Source organism: Lissotriton helveticus, chromosome 5_1, assembly GCF_964261635.1.
Source record: "Lissotriton helveticus chromosome 5_1, aLisHel1.1, whole genome shotgun sequence".
NCBI classification, from domain to species: Eukaryota; Metazoa; Chordata; class Amphibia; order Caudata; family Salamandridae; genus Lissotriton; species Lissotriton helveticus.
The window spans coordinates 1677976345-1677993142 of NC_136065.1; positions in this window are offsets into that span (position 1 = coordinate 1677976345).

The window sequence follows — 16798 nt, forward strand, 5'->3', positions numbered from 1 at the left end:
TGTCCTTTTCTGGGCTCTGGCGTCAGGGTAGGGCCCCCTTCTGTCTTGTGGGCGTGCTGGTGCTCTTTTCGCGCTCCTTGCCGCCTTGCCAGCTCCTCTGCCGCGCTCCGTGGTCGTTTGCTGTCTCACGCGATATGCGTGCACTCGCTAGGGGTCGCGTGAGCGTTCGGGTCTTTAAGCGCCATTGTAATAATGTACACACTTCTGGGTTTGGGAGTATTTTAATCCATGCAATTACGAGCGCACAGAGGACGCGCACAAAGGCAAGAGACGCTACTGCTTTTTATGCCCATTTTATGTGCCTCTGAAGTTTTAGATTTTGAACGTTTTAGACTTGAATTTTTATTTTGTAAAGCTGCACTCTATTTTGGAAAACCTTTTACATGACTGCTGCTGGTCTCTTTCTGGACGCCTTACCTTCTGCTCTTCGCAAATTCTCTCTGCCCTCCTGTGATTTGCCCAAGTCACGCTCTTCTTCCCCCATCTTCTGGGGACATACTCTGCTCTTAGGCTCACCGGTCTGCCGTGTTTTTACCGTTTGTGCGGAGAGAGTCTTTCCTTTGTTTCCAGTGCTTCTTCGAGTCGGACGCTTGTAGGAGGTTCAGCTCGATTTATACTTTTGGGTTTGAGGCTATATTAATCAATGCAATGACGAGCGTGCAGCGGATTCACGCAAAGGCAAGAGACACTACTGCTTTTTTTGCCCATTTAATGTGTCTCTGAAGTTTCAGAGTTTGAACGTTTTAGACTTGAATTTAAATTTTGTAAAGCTGCACTCTATTTTCGAGCACCTTATTCATGACTGCTGCTGGTCTCTTTCTGGGCACCTTACCTTCTGCTCTTCGCAACATTCCCTCTACCCTCTTGTGATTTGCCCAAGTCGCGCTCTCCTTCCCCCCTGCCTCTGGGGACATACTCTACTCTTCTTAGGCTCTCCGATCAGCCACGGTTTTACCGTTCGTGCGGAGAGAGTCTTTCCTTTGTTTCCAGTCCTTCTCCAAGCCATATGCCTGTCAGAGGTCGGCAGTCCAGCTCGATTTGCACTTCTGGGTTTGGGGGTATTTTAATCCCTGCAATTGCGAGCGCACAGCAGACAGGCACAAAGGCAAGAGACGCTACTGCTTTTTTGCCCATTTTATGTGTCTCTGAAGTTTCAGAGTTTGAATGTTTTAGACTTGAATTCTAATTTTGTAAAGCTGCACCCTGTTTTCGAGCCCCTTATTCATGACTGCTGCTGGTCTCTTTCTTGGCCCCTTACCTTCTGATCTTCACAACATTCTCTCTGCCCTCCTGCGATTCGCCCAAGTTGCGCTCTCCTTCTCCCTTGCCTCCGGGGAAATACTCTGCTCTTCTTAGGCTCTCCGGTCCCCTGTGGTTTTACTGTTTGTGTATAGAGAGTCTCTCCTTTATTTCCAGTGCTTCTCCGAGCCGGATGCCTGTCAGAGGTCGCCGGTCCAGCTCAATTTGCACTTACGGGTTTGGGGGTATTTGAAACCATGCAATTACAAGCTTGTAAGCGGACGCGGCGCTGGTGCGCGGAAGGCATGCCAAAGACAAGCCCATCTGCGCCCGTCCACGCCTGACCAGCGGCAGGGGCCAGGCATGCTGCCCTTTTTCCTCCTGGAAAAACGGACGCTCAAGCTAAAACTTATTCTAAATTACAACTGCTTACACTGCACTCTAAATTCAACCACAAGGGGTGCGAGGAGAAGTGGGATCTCAATAAGGGGAATGCTGTACCCTTTCAACATTGCAAATTAAGACCCATTAACAGTAGGGTCTCCCATCTCCCAAAACACCTCAGGGGCTGGAGGGTAAGATGGAGACCAATAAAATATCAAAGAGCAAGACAAATCCACTTCTAGGAGCATTGTTGAACATTCGATCCATGATTAAACACAAACCTGAAGTTGCCTTGACAATCCAATCACTTAATTTAGATTGTTTTTTTATTACCGAGACATGGGCAGGGGTCTGATCAGGCCAAACCTGGTCGACGCCTTCCCCCCAGGCTATTCCATATTTAGACTAGACCAGACTAGGCTAGACTAGACAGAAGAGGAGGTGGCTTAGCCTTGGTGGCTAGGGACTCCCTTAGATGTACACTCAAAGCTGTGGAAGCGGCTCCGGGCTCTATACTGGAAGCAGCCTCTTTCAAGATCAAGCTATCCGGGAACTTCTGCTTTTTAGGTATTCTAGTCTATTGCCCTTGTGGCCCGAGAGCAAAGTTTATGGAGATCTGGTGTAAGACTTTTGAACCTTTTGCTACCACTGCCCATTACACGATTTTAGGAGATTTTAATTTTCATCTCGAAAACCACCTAGATAAAGACACAGTCCATCTTGTAGATCTTATGTCTTCCATGGGGTTTGTGCAGCGGGTCCTCTCTCCCACCCACACAGCCAGCCACAGCCTGGATGGCATCTTTAGCAATCACGACGACCTGGTGATTGAGGCAGTCCAACCTCTTAGTTGGGTGGGCCACTGGCTGATTAAATTTAAAATGTTCCTTCCTTCCACCACCAGAAGGTATGAGGGACCCCTCTCTTGGTACAGTTGCTGCAGGAAACTGAATAAGATCACAGCCGCTAGTTGGGAGGCTACCTTGGCCTCGATCCCTGCTGGGAGACACAACGCTCCCCTATAAAGCAGAGGGCTTCTGGGAGTGGATTACCAGGGCCCTAGACATAGTTGCCCCACTGCATTACTAAAACGGATAATGGTTCTTGGACGAACTTATTACCATGATGCCTAAATGCTGTAGACAAGAACGCAAATGGCGCTCTTGCCCCAGCCCCCAGGAGAAAGGTAAGCAACGTGCTCTGCTACAGAATTACAAAGATGCCATTTTCCAGGCTAAATCCTGTTTTCTTACTAGAAAGATTTGGTCAGCAGACAATTCCTCCAGTATGCTCTTTAAGGTAATTAAGGAAATATTGGAACCACCCCAGCAACAACCTATGACTCCCTACCAAGATTTCTATGATTAGGTAGCAATCCAGGAGAAAGTCCTGCAGATCTTCCATGAGTTTACTCCTTCTGCTGACAATGTGTCTGTTAGTGAGGAAACCATGGAGGACAGTGCCGAACCGAATACGATACAACCCCTACAGGTCATCAGGAAGAATATTCTGTCTACTTTCTCCCCAATTTCTACTGAACTAACCAAAGATCTCCTCCTCAGTCTTAAATTCAGAGTGCCCTCCAATCCTTGTATGCCCTCTACAATGAAGCTGGCACTGGACTTAGCAGCTATTTTCCTAGGCAAGGTATTCAATGGAATACTCTTGTCTGGCTGCTACCCAGCTATCTGGAAGGAAGCTACTGTTCTCCCTCTCCTTAAGCAACCTAATGCTGATCCCTTGGAGCTAAAGAATTACCACCCTATTTCCCTCCTCCCTGCCCCGCCAAAAATCCTGGGGAAATCCATTAATACTGAACTAATGAAGTATACTGACTCACAGGAAATTTTAGACTGTTTACAGAATGGAATCTGCGCTGGTCACAGCACCAAATCTGCCCTTTTTGCAGCCACTGACTGCATTCGATTGCAGGTAGACCAAGGGAGTTCGGCGGTGTTGATTCTGCTTGATTTATCGTCAGAAATAAACACCGTCTCCCCAGTGCGCATAGTCCAACGTCTGCGGGAAATGGGGGTCATGGAAAAAGCCCGGCAGCTTCTTTAATCCTTTTTAACAGATAGATTGCACACAGTTAGTTGTGCAGGCTTCAATACAGAAGCTTTTTCTCTCCCATGTGGGCCCCTCAGGGCTCTTCCCTTAGCCCTACTCTTTTTAATCCATATGTGACCCCTCTGGCCAAACTGGCGAGATCCTGCGGATTCCAGGTGCTCTCCTACGAGGACGACACCCAAAATATCGTTTCCATCACCAACGAACTACATTCTGTTGCAGAGAAGTTTAACACATGTATGTCCCACATCATTTGTTGGATGAAGGGCAGTTCTCTTAAGATCAACACCGACAAAACTGAGGTATTAGATTTTGGACCCCAGAACTACATCTGGTCGAATGCATGGTGGCCTACTGAATGCAGGCCCCTTCCAAACCCGGTAAAATCAGCTAAAAATCTGGGGGCCATCTATGATGAGGGGCTGACTTTTGACGCCCAGGTCAACAGTACAGCTGGTACATGTTTCTATATTTTAAGACCCCTCAGAAAGGAGCTTCCTTTCATTTTCTCTAACCTACATCGGCCAACTATCATTGCACTGATTACCTCTCGTCTTGATTACTGTAACACCCTATACCTCAATATCACCACCGCATCACTGAATAAGCTCCAGGTGGTCCAGAATGCAGCAGCAAGACTTATTCTTAAAATTCCCAAACATCAGTCTGCCAGAAATGGATCCGTACCTTATACTGGCCCCCATCAAGGAGAGTATCTCATTCAAGGTCTTAAGCACAGTATACAAGGCCATGCATAGCAAAGGTTTGTCTCAACTCAAATCTTTACTTCAATGGTATATTGCAGGGAGGACCTTGAGATCGTCCACACAGAACAAACTGTTCTTGCCCAGATGTCACAGATCCAGATGGAGCAGCCGTTCCTTCTCCGCCTAACACTGGAACTCTCTCCCCATTGCTATTACCAATGCAAGCTCTCTCTCTGTCTTCAAGAAACTCCTGAAAACATGGTTATTCCCCTCTTAATCTGCTGTTGCACTCTCTCCCCTTTGCATATGTCTGCCCAGAGCCTTGACACCTTCAGGTATAGTGCGCTTTACAAATACTATCCTATACTATCCTAATTTGTTTGAATTGATACATTTTTGAAGAAAAACATTCCCATATTACACCTTCCATACCATCCTTTTGGCAACTTGTAATAAGCTCTCTTCCCACAAACAAATGGGGTCCACACCTGCTAAATATCTTCCCCAGTTTTAATACAATTCAAATGTATGTTCACATTCACTAGATCCTACAAAAATAGTGTTAATATTCGATTTCTTTCTGTATACACAAAGTTTATCTTTATGTTGCCAATCTAAAGCTAATGAAACCATTCCCTCTATGATTTTGTTCTCTTCTTGAATTGAGCTCCTAGGAGTTAATTTAGGCAGTGCACTAACATTATTTATTTCATGGTCTGGTATACTCCCCACGAAATCTATACAATTCTTTTCAGTTCTCACTAATTTACTTTAGGTTATATCCAAGTGTCAAAAGATTGAGTTGGTCTAAATATGTAACCCATAGCTTCAATTATTGAAGCAAGACCACTGACTCATTGTCAGTGAAATTGCTCTCCCACCCTCGCAGCTCCACCATTAAGTGAGGTGCCCCTGCCCCTGCACTCTTGAGTGTTGGTGATCGAGGCCCTCCTCCACCCGCAGGTTTCCCTGCGCCTCATCCCTGGTGGTCCAGTGGACCTCTGTCTCCTTTCTCTCACTCTGCTCCTTCACTCGGTTTTCTACTCTTTCTATCTTTCACCTTTCTGCACCTTTCTGCATCTCTGCTCTTTTGTGCCTTATTTCTGCCCATTTTCCCTTTCTCTCCCTCTGCTCCTTCGCTCGTTTTCTCTCGTTTTTCTACCCTTTCTATCTTTCACCTTTCTGCACCTCTGCTCTTTTGTGCCTTATTTCTGCCCATTTTCCCTTTCTCTCCCTCTGCTCCTTCACTCGTTTTTCTACCCTTTCTATCTTTCACCTTTCTGCTCTTTTCTGCATCTCTGCTCTTTTGTGCCTTATTTCTGCTTATTTTCCCTTTTTCTTTATCCCTTCTTTCCTCCCTTTCCCCGCCGCTGCTGCCCCTGCGGCCCCTCCCCCCCCAGCGCGACTGGCCCAATCCAGCTCCCCTCCCCGCCTCCCAGCTGTCCAGCCCTCCCCGACCCCTACTTAATGGCGGCCACTGCGGGGACAGGCGAGCAAGACCACTGACTCATTGTCAGTGAAATTGCTCTCCCACCCTCGCAGCTCCACCATTAAGTGAGGTGCCCCTGCCCCTGCACTCTTGAGTGTTGGTGATCGAGGCCCTCCTCCACCCGCAGGTTTCCCTGCGCCTCATCCCTGGTGGTCCAGTGGACCTCTGTCTCCTTTCTCTCACTCTGCTCCTTCACTCGGTTTTCTACTCTTTCTATCTTTCACCTTTCTGCACCTTTCTGCATCTCTGCTCTTTTGTGCCTTATTTCTGCCCATTTTCCCTTTCTCTCCCTCTGCTCCTTCACTCGTTTTCTCTCGTTTTTCTAACCTTTCTATCTTTCACCTTTCTTCACCCCTGCTCTTTTGTGCCTTATTTCTGCCCATTTTCCCTTTCTCTCCCTCTGCTCCTTCACTCGTTCTTCTACCCTTTCTATCTTTCACCTTCCTGCTCTTTTCTGCATCTCTGCTCTTTTGTGCCTTATTTCTGCCTATTTTCCCTTTTTCTTTATCCCTTCTTTCCTCCCTTTCCCCGCCGCTGCTGCCCCCGCGGCCCCTCCTCCCCCAGCGCGACCGGCCCAATCCAGCTCCCCTCCCCGCTCCCGCCTCCCAGCTGTCCAGCCCTCCCCGACCCCTACTTAATGGCGGCCACTGCTGCGGGCGCGCCGCTGGTGCACCGAAGGCGCGTCAAAGGCAAGCACGTCTGCGCCCGTCTGCGACCCGTCCGCGACCAGCACCAGGAACCCTGGACCTCCGCCCCGCCAACGCTACGACCCAGCAGCACTCCACGCACTCAACCCAGGCTGCAACAACAACTGCAAGCTAGCATCACCAGCCGACACCCATGGACCCTTCAGCTGTCAACGCTGCCGGCACACCTGCAGCACCGCCAAGAACACGGATCCAGCACAACCCGCCCACAAGAACACAACCGAACCGAAGACCCTGCAATGCATCCTCCTCAACATCCGATCTCTCCACAAACACGCCACAGAAATCTGGGACCTACTTGACAGCACCACCCCGGACGTAGCATTCTTCACCAAAACCTGGACCAACACCACCTCTGGACCGGACATCGCCATCGCCATCCCCCAAGGATACAAGATCTCCAGGAAGGACCGCCCCACCCACCCAGGAGGAGGAATCGCCATCGTCCACAAATCCAGCCTCCGCCTGAGCACACTCCCTGACGAGTCCACAGAACTGATGGAACACCTTCACTTCAAGATACTGGCCAGCCCTACCGCTGCCCTCCGAGGAACCCTCATCTACTGACCCCCTGGACCCCGCGAACCCTTCGCCAACTCCATCACGGACATTATCTCCCCGCAGGCCATCGCATCCACCAACTACACCCTGCTGGGAGACCCCAACTTCCACCTCGACAATCAACTGGACCCCAACACCACATGCCTCCTGGACAACCTCCACAACATTGGACTACGCCAGATCGTGACCGAGCCCACGCACTCAGCAGGACACACCCTCGACCCCCTCTTCACTACAGGAAACTCCATCACCTTCAGCCACACCACCTAACTCCCATGGACCGACCATTGTTGCGTCCACTATACCTTCAGAACACCCACCATCCACAGACACCAGCACCTGCTTCCACAAAGAAACTGGACCAAAATCACCGACGACCAGCTCACCTCCTCACTCAACAACTCCACCCCAACCATCGCGGAAAACGACGACCCCAACACCGCAGCCCGAACCCTGCATAGATGGATCTCAGACAGCACCAACATCATAGCCTGCCGCAAGAAAAACAACAATACCCGTGCCAAGAAAGCCAGATGGTTTACCACCGAACTTCGAGAATCCAGGCGCACATGCCGCCGCCTCGAAAAGGCCTGGAGAAACACAAAATCCACAGAAGCCCACAACAACTTCAGAGCCGCCACCAACGCCCACCATCAACTCATCAGAGAAACAAGGAAAAAAGCGATTGAAGACAGAATCTCCACCCATGCACACAACCGGGAGTTGCTGTGTGCATTTTTGTAACTGTAAATGTGATATCTCTTAAAAAAACTTGAAAATTGTTGCTGTTTTAAATAACTCTCCCCTTACCTGCTACACGAGTGAGGTGTGCAGGCTCCTGTTCCTTAGGCAAAACGAGCGCTGTAAAGGGTGGAAATCGCCGCTTTCCTAAGCGCTATCCTCCTCGGTTGGAGTAGGACACGCCCACCACGAGGCCACGCCCCCTTCTCACGTCGCTACTTAATGCGCCCTGATTACCAGCGCGCTGATGACCATTTGCTCCTGAGGCTCAGCCGGGAGTTGCTGTGTGCATTTTTGTAACTGTAAATGTGATATCTTTTAAAAAAACTTGAAAATTGTTGCTGTTTTAAATAACTCTCCCCTTACCTGCTACACGAGTGAGGTGTGCAGGCTCCTGTTCCTAAGGCAAAACGAGCGCTGTAAAGGGTGGAAATCGCCGCTTTCCTAAGCGCTATCCTCCTCGGTTGGAGTAGGACACGCCCACCACGAGGCCACGCCCCCTTCTCACGTCACTACTTAATGCGCCCTGATTACCAGCGCGCTGATGACCATTTGCTCCTGAGGCTCAGCCGGGAGTTGCTGTGTGCATTTTTGTAACTGTAAATGTGATATCTTTTAAAAAAACTTGAAAATTGTTGCTGTTTTAAATAACTCTCCCCTTACCTGCTACACGAGTGAGGTGTGCAGGCTCCTGTTCCTTAGGCAAAACGAGCGCTGTAAAGGGTGGAAATCGCCGCTTTCCTAAGCGCTATCCTCCTCGGTTGGAGTAGGACACGCCCACCACGAGGCCACGCCCCCTTCTCACGTCGCTACTTAATGCGCCCTGATTACCAGCGCGCTGATGACCATTTGCTCCTGAGGCTCAGCCGGGAGTTGCTGTGTGCATTTTTGTAACTGTAAATGTGATATCTTTTAAAAAAACTTGAAAATTGTTGCTGTTTTAAATAACTCTCCCCTTACCTGCTACACGAGTGAGGTGTGCAGGCTCCTGTTCCTTAGGCAAAACGAGCGCTGTAAAGGGTGGAAATCGCCGCTTTCCTAAGCGCTATCCTCCTCGGTTGGAGTAGGACACGCCCACCACGAGGCCACGCCCCCTTTTCTTCTCCTGTCTATAAAGATGTGCTTGTTCAGGAAGCGCAGCGGACGAGCGCAGCGGGCGCGACGATTGCGCGCCGAAGGCGCGCCTAAGGCAAGCCCGTCTGCGCCCGTCCGCGACTGTCCGGGACTAGGGGCGCGTTATTCTGCCCCGCTCACCACCTATACCGCGGACCAACTGCACAAGCTCCGGGGATCCTGGCCTATCGCTACCTCCACCTGTGCACGCATCCTTTCCCTTGGTCTTTCTCCTGCCGCCCTCTCTCACATCCCCTTGCCCACAGTTGACGCCTCTTTCTCGTCCAGTAGCATCACTCCTCCCACTACCCCTAAATCGCTCACGGTGTTTTATCTCAACACTCGATCAGCAGTCGCCCATGCACACAAACTCTCAGTCCTGCTCGATCTTCATGCCCCTGATCTTCTTTTCCTAACGGAGACCTGGTTTAGCGACGACTCCCTCCCCGCCCTATTAGCCACCTTACCGGCCTCTCACTACGCCCTTCGGGCTGATCGCCCTCCTGGCAGGGCTGGAGGCGGTGTGGCAGTCATCGCACGCACCGATCTCCCCTTTCAAATTCTGCCCCTGCCTGATATCGCGACCACTGAATACTTGGTTATTCGTACTACCTCCACTATGCCTCCCCTGACCTGTTTTCTCACCTACCGCCCTCCTCAATCTCCTTTACAGTTTCTTTCTGACTTCTTGGACGTCCTGGCTACCATTACAGTCAACAACTCTTCCATCCTAATCCTAGGCGACTTCAACTTCTGGCCTTCCGACCTAGCTGAATGTTCGTCCTCTAAGGAATTCTCTGAAACCCTCCAGTCCCTCAATTTCACTTCCCATGTCCACTCCCCCACCCACATCAAGGGTCACACGCTTGACCAGATCTGGTCCCTTAACTGTCCCGTGGAATCCCTCTCTATTTCACCTTGCACATGGTCCGACCACCACCTCATCTCCTTTTCCTTACCCATTCACCCCCCAGCCAAACCCCCCCGCCCCAAAAACATCTGGGTTCGAGCATGGGGCTGTGTCAATCTGGAAGACCTCTCTTCCCTTCTTACCACTTCCCTCCCCTCCCTGCAGGACCTCTCTACCCTTTCCCAGGTTGAGGCCATAGATCAGTGGCTCTCCGCTGGCAGTGACTCTGTTGCCCCGCTCAAACGTATTACTTCCAAGCGCGACAAGGATGCCAACCGGTGGTTCACCGCAGAGCTTAAAGCCACCAAACTTACTGTACGCCGCGCGGAGCGGGCTTGGAGGAGAAGTTATTGCCCCACTTTAAGACTGGAGTATACTCACATCCTTGCCCAGTACAAAAAAGACATCTTGGCGGCCAAAACCGCCTACTTCTCCTCCAAAATCCTTGCGGATGAAAATCAGCCCAAGGAGATTTTCACGATTGTCCAGAACCTGGCGTTCTCTGATAGAACAACTTTCAAGCCCGCCCCCTCCGAGGAACTCTGCCACTCCCTCAACAACTACTTCATCCATAAAATCTCTACTATCAAAGCCAATATCCCACCCCCCTCACCCGCCTTTGTTGACCCCCAATGCCCCCCTCCCAAGGGACTACTCACTGCCCTCCCCCTCATATCTAAGGAAGCCCTGTCTTCCTTGGTACCTTTGGTTAAATCTGGCTCTCCACTCGACCCCTGTCCTGCTCATATTCTCCGTCACATCTTTGTTTCCTGCCCGGATCCTCCCCTTCACCTCCTCAACAGTTCTCTGGCTAAAGGTGTGGTCCCCTCTCCCTTGAAGTCTGCAGTTATTGTGCCGATTTTAAAAAAACCCGGGGCAGACCCCTCTGTCCCTGCCAATTTCCGCCCCATCTCCCTTTTACCCTTTCTGGCAAAGGTGCTCGAGCGCCATGTCACCGGCGCTTTGAGCTCCTTTGTAGAGACTCACGGAGCTCTTGCTCCCCGCCAGGCCGGCTTCCGCCCCGCACACTCTACCGAGTCCGTTGTTATTTCGGTCTTGGACAACCTCAGGGAGGGTATGGATACCAACCGGTGCCAGGCCCTTGTGCTCCTCGATCTCTCAGCCGCCTTTGACACGGTGGATCATACCATCTTGCTTTCCCGTGTCAGGGCGGCCGGGATCGGAGGGACTGCCTTGGTCTGGCTATCATCCTTCCTGAGTGACCGCACCCAGGCCGTTCGCCTGGGTGATTTCACAGCGGACGTCCGAAAAGTTCAGTGCGGGGTTCCCCAAGGCTCCTCCCTTTCCCCCCTCTTGTTCAATCTCTATATTGCCCCTCTTATCTTTTCTCTTCAACAAATGGAGGTCGCCGTATTTAATTATGCGGATGACCTCCAGCTGGTCTTTAACCTTTCCTCTTCTCCCTCTTCTGTCCTTAATTTTCAATCTGTCATGCTCCACATCCGGGACTGGATGAACCACAATCACCTTAAACTCAACCCCGATAAGACCGAGCTGGTGTTGACGGGTGGTTCATCCAGCCCCTGGTCCTCTCTCTTCTGGCCCCCTTCTCTTGGCCCCTCTCCAGAACCCTCTACCTCTGTTAAAACCCTTGGCATAAAGCTCAACTCTCAACTCACTCTTCACTCCCAGGTCAGCTCTGTGGTATCTTCCTCTTTCCTTTCACTGCGTACTATACGCAGGGTGTCCCGTTTCTTCACCTTCTCTGCTCTCAAACTCATCACCTTAGCCATGGTGGTGTCCCGCCTGGACTATGGCAATGCCCTATATGCAGGTATCCCGGCATATAGTTTACGGCGTTTGCAGCAGATACAAAACCAGGCGGCCCGCCTGGTTTTCAATCTTCCCAAATTTCACCGTTCTTCCCCTCTCTTGAAATCCCTGCACTGGCTCCCTGTGCGAGCCCGAATTCAATTCAAGCTCGCCTCCATCACCTTTTTGGCCCGACTGGACCTGGCTCCAGCATTTATCTCCTCAGAGATCACCCCTTATGTACCCACCAGGGAACTCCGCTCGTCCTCTCAGTCCCTCCTCACTATCCCACGCTACCGGACAAAGAAGTGGGGAGGCTCGAAATTTGCTACCCTTGCCCCGATCCTCTGGAATTCCCTTCCCTTGGATCTGCGATCCATCGTCCTGTACCCGCAATTTCGCAAACATCTCAAAGCCCATTTGTTCACAAAATCTTTTGATTAAATCCCCAGCAGTCTCCCCTGTTTTTAGCCCTGGACCTGGTCAGCAGTAGCGCCAAGAAACCGCAGGTGTATGAGCGCTTTACAAGTATTTTAAAACTCAAACTCAAACTCAAACAACAGCAAGGAACTCTTCAGCATCATCAAGGAGTTCGCCCAGCCCACCAGCGAGTCTACCGACATCCCTCCCTCACTAGACCTCTGCGAAAAACTCAGCACCTTTTTCCACCACAAAATCAAGAGCATCTACGACAACTTCGACGAAGACAACCAACACACTAAACCCTCACCAACCACCCCCGACACCTGGAAACCAGCGATTGATGACTGGACAGCCCTCACCACCGAAGACACACTGAAGACAATCCACTCAGGGGCCCCCACGGACCCCTGCCCCCACCACATCTTCAACAGAGCCGCCGACACCATCGCACCCATGCTCCGCCACACCATCAACCGCTCCCTGGCGACTGCCTCGTTCCCCGACGACTGGAAACACGCCGAGGTGAACCCCCTCCTAAAGAAACCCTCAGCGGACCCCCCGACCTCAAAAACTACAGACCCATCTCCCTGCTCCCGTTCCCAGCGAAAGTCATTGAGAAAGCCATCAACAGCCAACTCGCCACATTCATTGAAGAACACAACATCCTCGACTCCTCCCAATCCGGCTTCAGAAAAAACCACAGTACGGAAACAGCCCTCCTCGCCGCAACAGACGACATCCGCACCCTACTGGACAAAGGAGAAACAGTAGCCCTCATCCTCCTCGACCTATCAGCGGCGTTCGACACAGTCTCCCACCGCACCCTAATACGCAGACTCTATGACGCAGGAATCCAGGACAAGGCCCTCGACTGGATCTGCTCCTTCCTCTCCGGCAGGACGCAGCGGGTCAGACTCCCCCCTTTCCTCTCGGACCCCACACCTACCACCTGCGGAGTCGCCCAGGGCTCCTCCCTCAGCCCGACGCTCTTCAACATCTACATGGCTCCACTTGCCCCCATCGTCAGAACCTACGGACTCAACATCGTGCCATACGCAGACGACACCCAGCTCATCCTCTCCCTATCCAACGAGCCCAACACCGCCAGACGCAACTTTCGAGAAGGCATGGAAGCCGTCGCCAAATGGATGAAAAACAGCTGCCTACAACTAAACACCAACAAACCAAAAGAACTCATCATGGGCCCAAACCCCGACGCCTGGAACAACACCTGGTGGCCCACTGCCCTCGGAAACCCGCCAGCCCCCACAGACCACGCACGCAACCTGGGAATCATCCTGGAATTCGAGCTCAAAATGGACCGCCAGATACACTCTGTCTCATCTTCCTGCTTCCACACCCTCCGCCTCCTTCGTAAGACCTTCAAATGGATCCCCCTCGAACACCGAAAGACAGTCACTCACGCCCTGGTCACCAGCAGACTCGACTACGGCAACGCACTCTACGCGGAATAAACAAAAACCTCATCAGCAAGCTACAGAACATCCAGAACGCCGCAGCAAGACTGGTCCTCAACCTGCCAAAACACTGCCACATCTCCCAGCACTTGCGCACACTCCACTGGCTCCCCGTGGAGGCGAGAATCACCTTTAAGATGCTCACCCACGCACACAAGGCCCTCCACGGCACCAGACCAGAATACCTGAACAGCCGACTCAAATTCCACGCACCCTAAAGGACCCTACGATCAGCCCAGCTCTCCTACGCCGTGGTCCCCCGCACCAGAAAGACCAGATCGGGAGGCCGCTTTTTCTCCTTCCTCGCTGCCAAAGCATGGAACGCCCTTCCGCTCCACCTCAGACAGACAACACCGCTCCCCATCTTCGCAAGAAACCTCAAAACCTGGCTCTTCGACAGACCCCCTCCTTGATGGAATAGAACCGGCACCCCCTCCCCCCCACCCCTAGCGCCTTGAGACCCTTACGGGTGAGTAGTCGCGCTTTAACAAACCCCTGATTGATTGATTGATTGATTGAAGCTTCATGATGCGGATTTAAATGTCTAAGCACAGGAATTTCAGAAAAGATCCGATCTTGATTAGAGTTATAGAATAACAGTTGATCAGTATTGTAGAATAAGCTAGTTAACACACTTTAAGAAATTCCATATGTTAGAGGTAAACTGTGGTAGGTCACGACCTCAGCAACTGATGAACGTATTTCCATTCTGACGTAGCAATCACCAACATCCCCAGTATTTGTGTTCTCATTAAGCAAAATAGCATAAACATTTTAGCTGAAATCTATTTCCAAAATATTATTGTGAAGAGGATTCATGTAATTAAAATCAGAAACAATCTTTTAGTGCCTCCACAAGAAATATTTAGTTTAGAATCGTTCACAGAAAAATAATGTGGCAGATTTAAGAAAATTAATATCAACACAACAATAGAAGGAATCACAGTATGTATACCTTCCAGATTCCAGAGCTGGACTCCATGGCAAATCAAGATTCTGACCATTTAAATAAAGAAAAAAAATAGCAGCAAATAAGCAAAGTCTTGGCACTAAAAAAAATATTATGGCAAAGCTCGAAATCTTCTCTTATAAAACTATCATAACAGCTTTGTTGATGAGTAAATTCAGGAAAACTGTGTCAGTCCCTCAGTTGGTACATTCAGAACAAAATTAAAATCAATAACACAGTTTGCTTCAGGGAGGTTCAGGTGGACACGTATTGTTAGTGGAAAACTCATAGAACTGCTGTTCCCACTGATTAGCAGCTAAATAGGTCCATTCATGAGATGAGTACCTCTGACTTGGTAACTTTGCTGGTTTAGATCTGCTCACATATGTTTGCTCATCCTCTGTGTCACTTTGATCTGATGGCTCAGAGCTTTCAGGAATAGTTGGTGGTACTCGCCCTGTGGTCAGACAGCTTCTCAGAATGTAACCTCTTTTCGGGCAATGGTCTCAGGACACAACTCGCTTTCTTACTGTGCTATGCCCTTCTTTGGGGTCTGTACCACTTGTAGTCAACTCTACTGGTCGTGACCCATCAGTGGACTCTCTCGGACCCCTCTCAGGCCAAACGAGTGCTGTCCCAGTAGCTTGCTGATCCCTAACAGCTACGTTAACCTGATCCGTCTGATTCACTGTTACCACCAGCACATCAGGAACAGGCACTGTTATATCATTTAGGGGACTTAGGACTCTGCAAGTATGATCTGTGTCCACCCAGTCCAGGAGACCCCCACACTTGACCACAGTATTGGTGACTAGGATCATGGCCCCATCAAGCGAGGTTCCAGGCACGTTCTGCGCACTTGCTTCTTCACCATTACCCAGTCCCCTGGACTGAGGTAATGGTACGGGAAACAACCTTGACAACGCAACTTTTACAACGAACTACCATTACAACGAAAGTTTTACAACGCAAAAACTATTACAACGCATGTATTTACAACGCATGTTTTTACAATGCAGGTACCTTTACAACGCATACCATTACAACGTAAGTATTGGTAAGTATATAATTATATTTAAAATGTTATATTTTTGGGTTTTTTTAAGGGGTATTTTTAGAGTTCAGGGTCAGTTTTTGGGTAAAGGGGTATTTTTAGGGTTCAGGGTCAGTTTTCAGTTTTTGGGTAAAGGGGTATTTTTAGGGTTCAGGGTCAGTTTTCAGTTTTTGGGTAAAGGGGTATTTTTAGGGTTCAGGGTCAGTTTTCAGTTTTTGGGTAAAGGGGTATTTTTAGGGTTCAGGGTCAGTTTTCAGTTTTTGGGTAAACGGGTATTTTTAGGGTTCAGGGTCAGTTTTCAGTTTTTGGGTAAAGGGGTATTTTTAGGGTTCAGGGTCAGTTTTCAGTTTTTGGGTAAAGGGGTATTTTTAGGGTTCAGGGTCAGTTTTCAGTTTTTGGGTAAAAGGGTATTTTTAGGGTTCAGGGTCAGTTTTCAGTTTTTGGGTAAAGGGGTATTTTTAGGGTTCAGGGTCAGTTTTCAGTTTTTGGGTAAAGGGGTATTTTTAGGGTTCAGGGTTAGTTTTCAGTTTTTGGGTAAAGGGGTATTTTTAGGGTTCAGGGTCAGTTTGGGTTTTTTTGGGTAAAGGGGTACAGGATAAATTAAATTAAATTAAATAATTAAATTAAATTAAAAAAAATTAATTATATTAAATTAAATTAAATAATTAAATTAAATTAAAAAAAATTAATTATATTAAATTAAATTAAATAATTAAATTAAATTTAATTTAATTAAAATAAATTAAATTAAATTATTTAAATTAAAATAAATTAAATTACATTAATTAAATTAAATTAGAATACATTAAATTAATTAAATTAAATTAATTAAAATAAATAAAATTTAATTACATTAATTAATTTAATTAACTTACATTAAATTACATTAAATTAATTAAGTTTATTTAAAATAAATTAATTATATTAAATTACATTAAATTACATTAAATTAATTAAATTAAATTAAAATTAATTAATTATATTAAATTACATTAAATTAAATTAAATTAATTAAATTAAATTATTTACATTAAATAAATTACATTAAATTAAATTAAATAAATTAAAATAAATTAAATTAAATTAATTAAATTAATTAAATTAAATTAAATTAATTTTAATTAATTTACATTTCAAAAAATATTATATACTTACTAATACTTACGTTGTAATGGTATGCGTTGTAAAGGTATCTGCGTT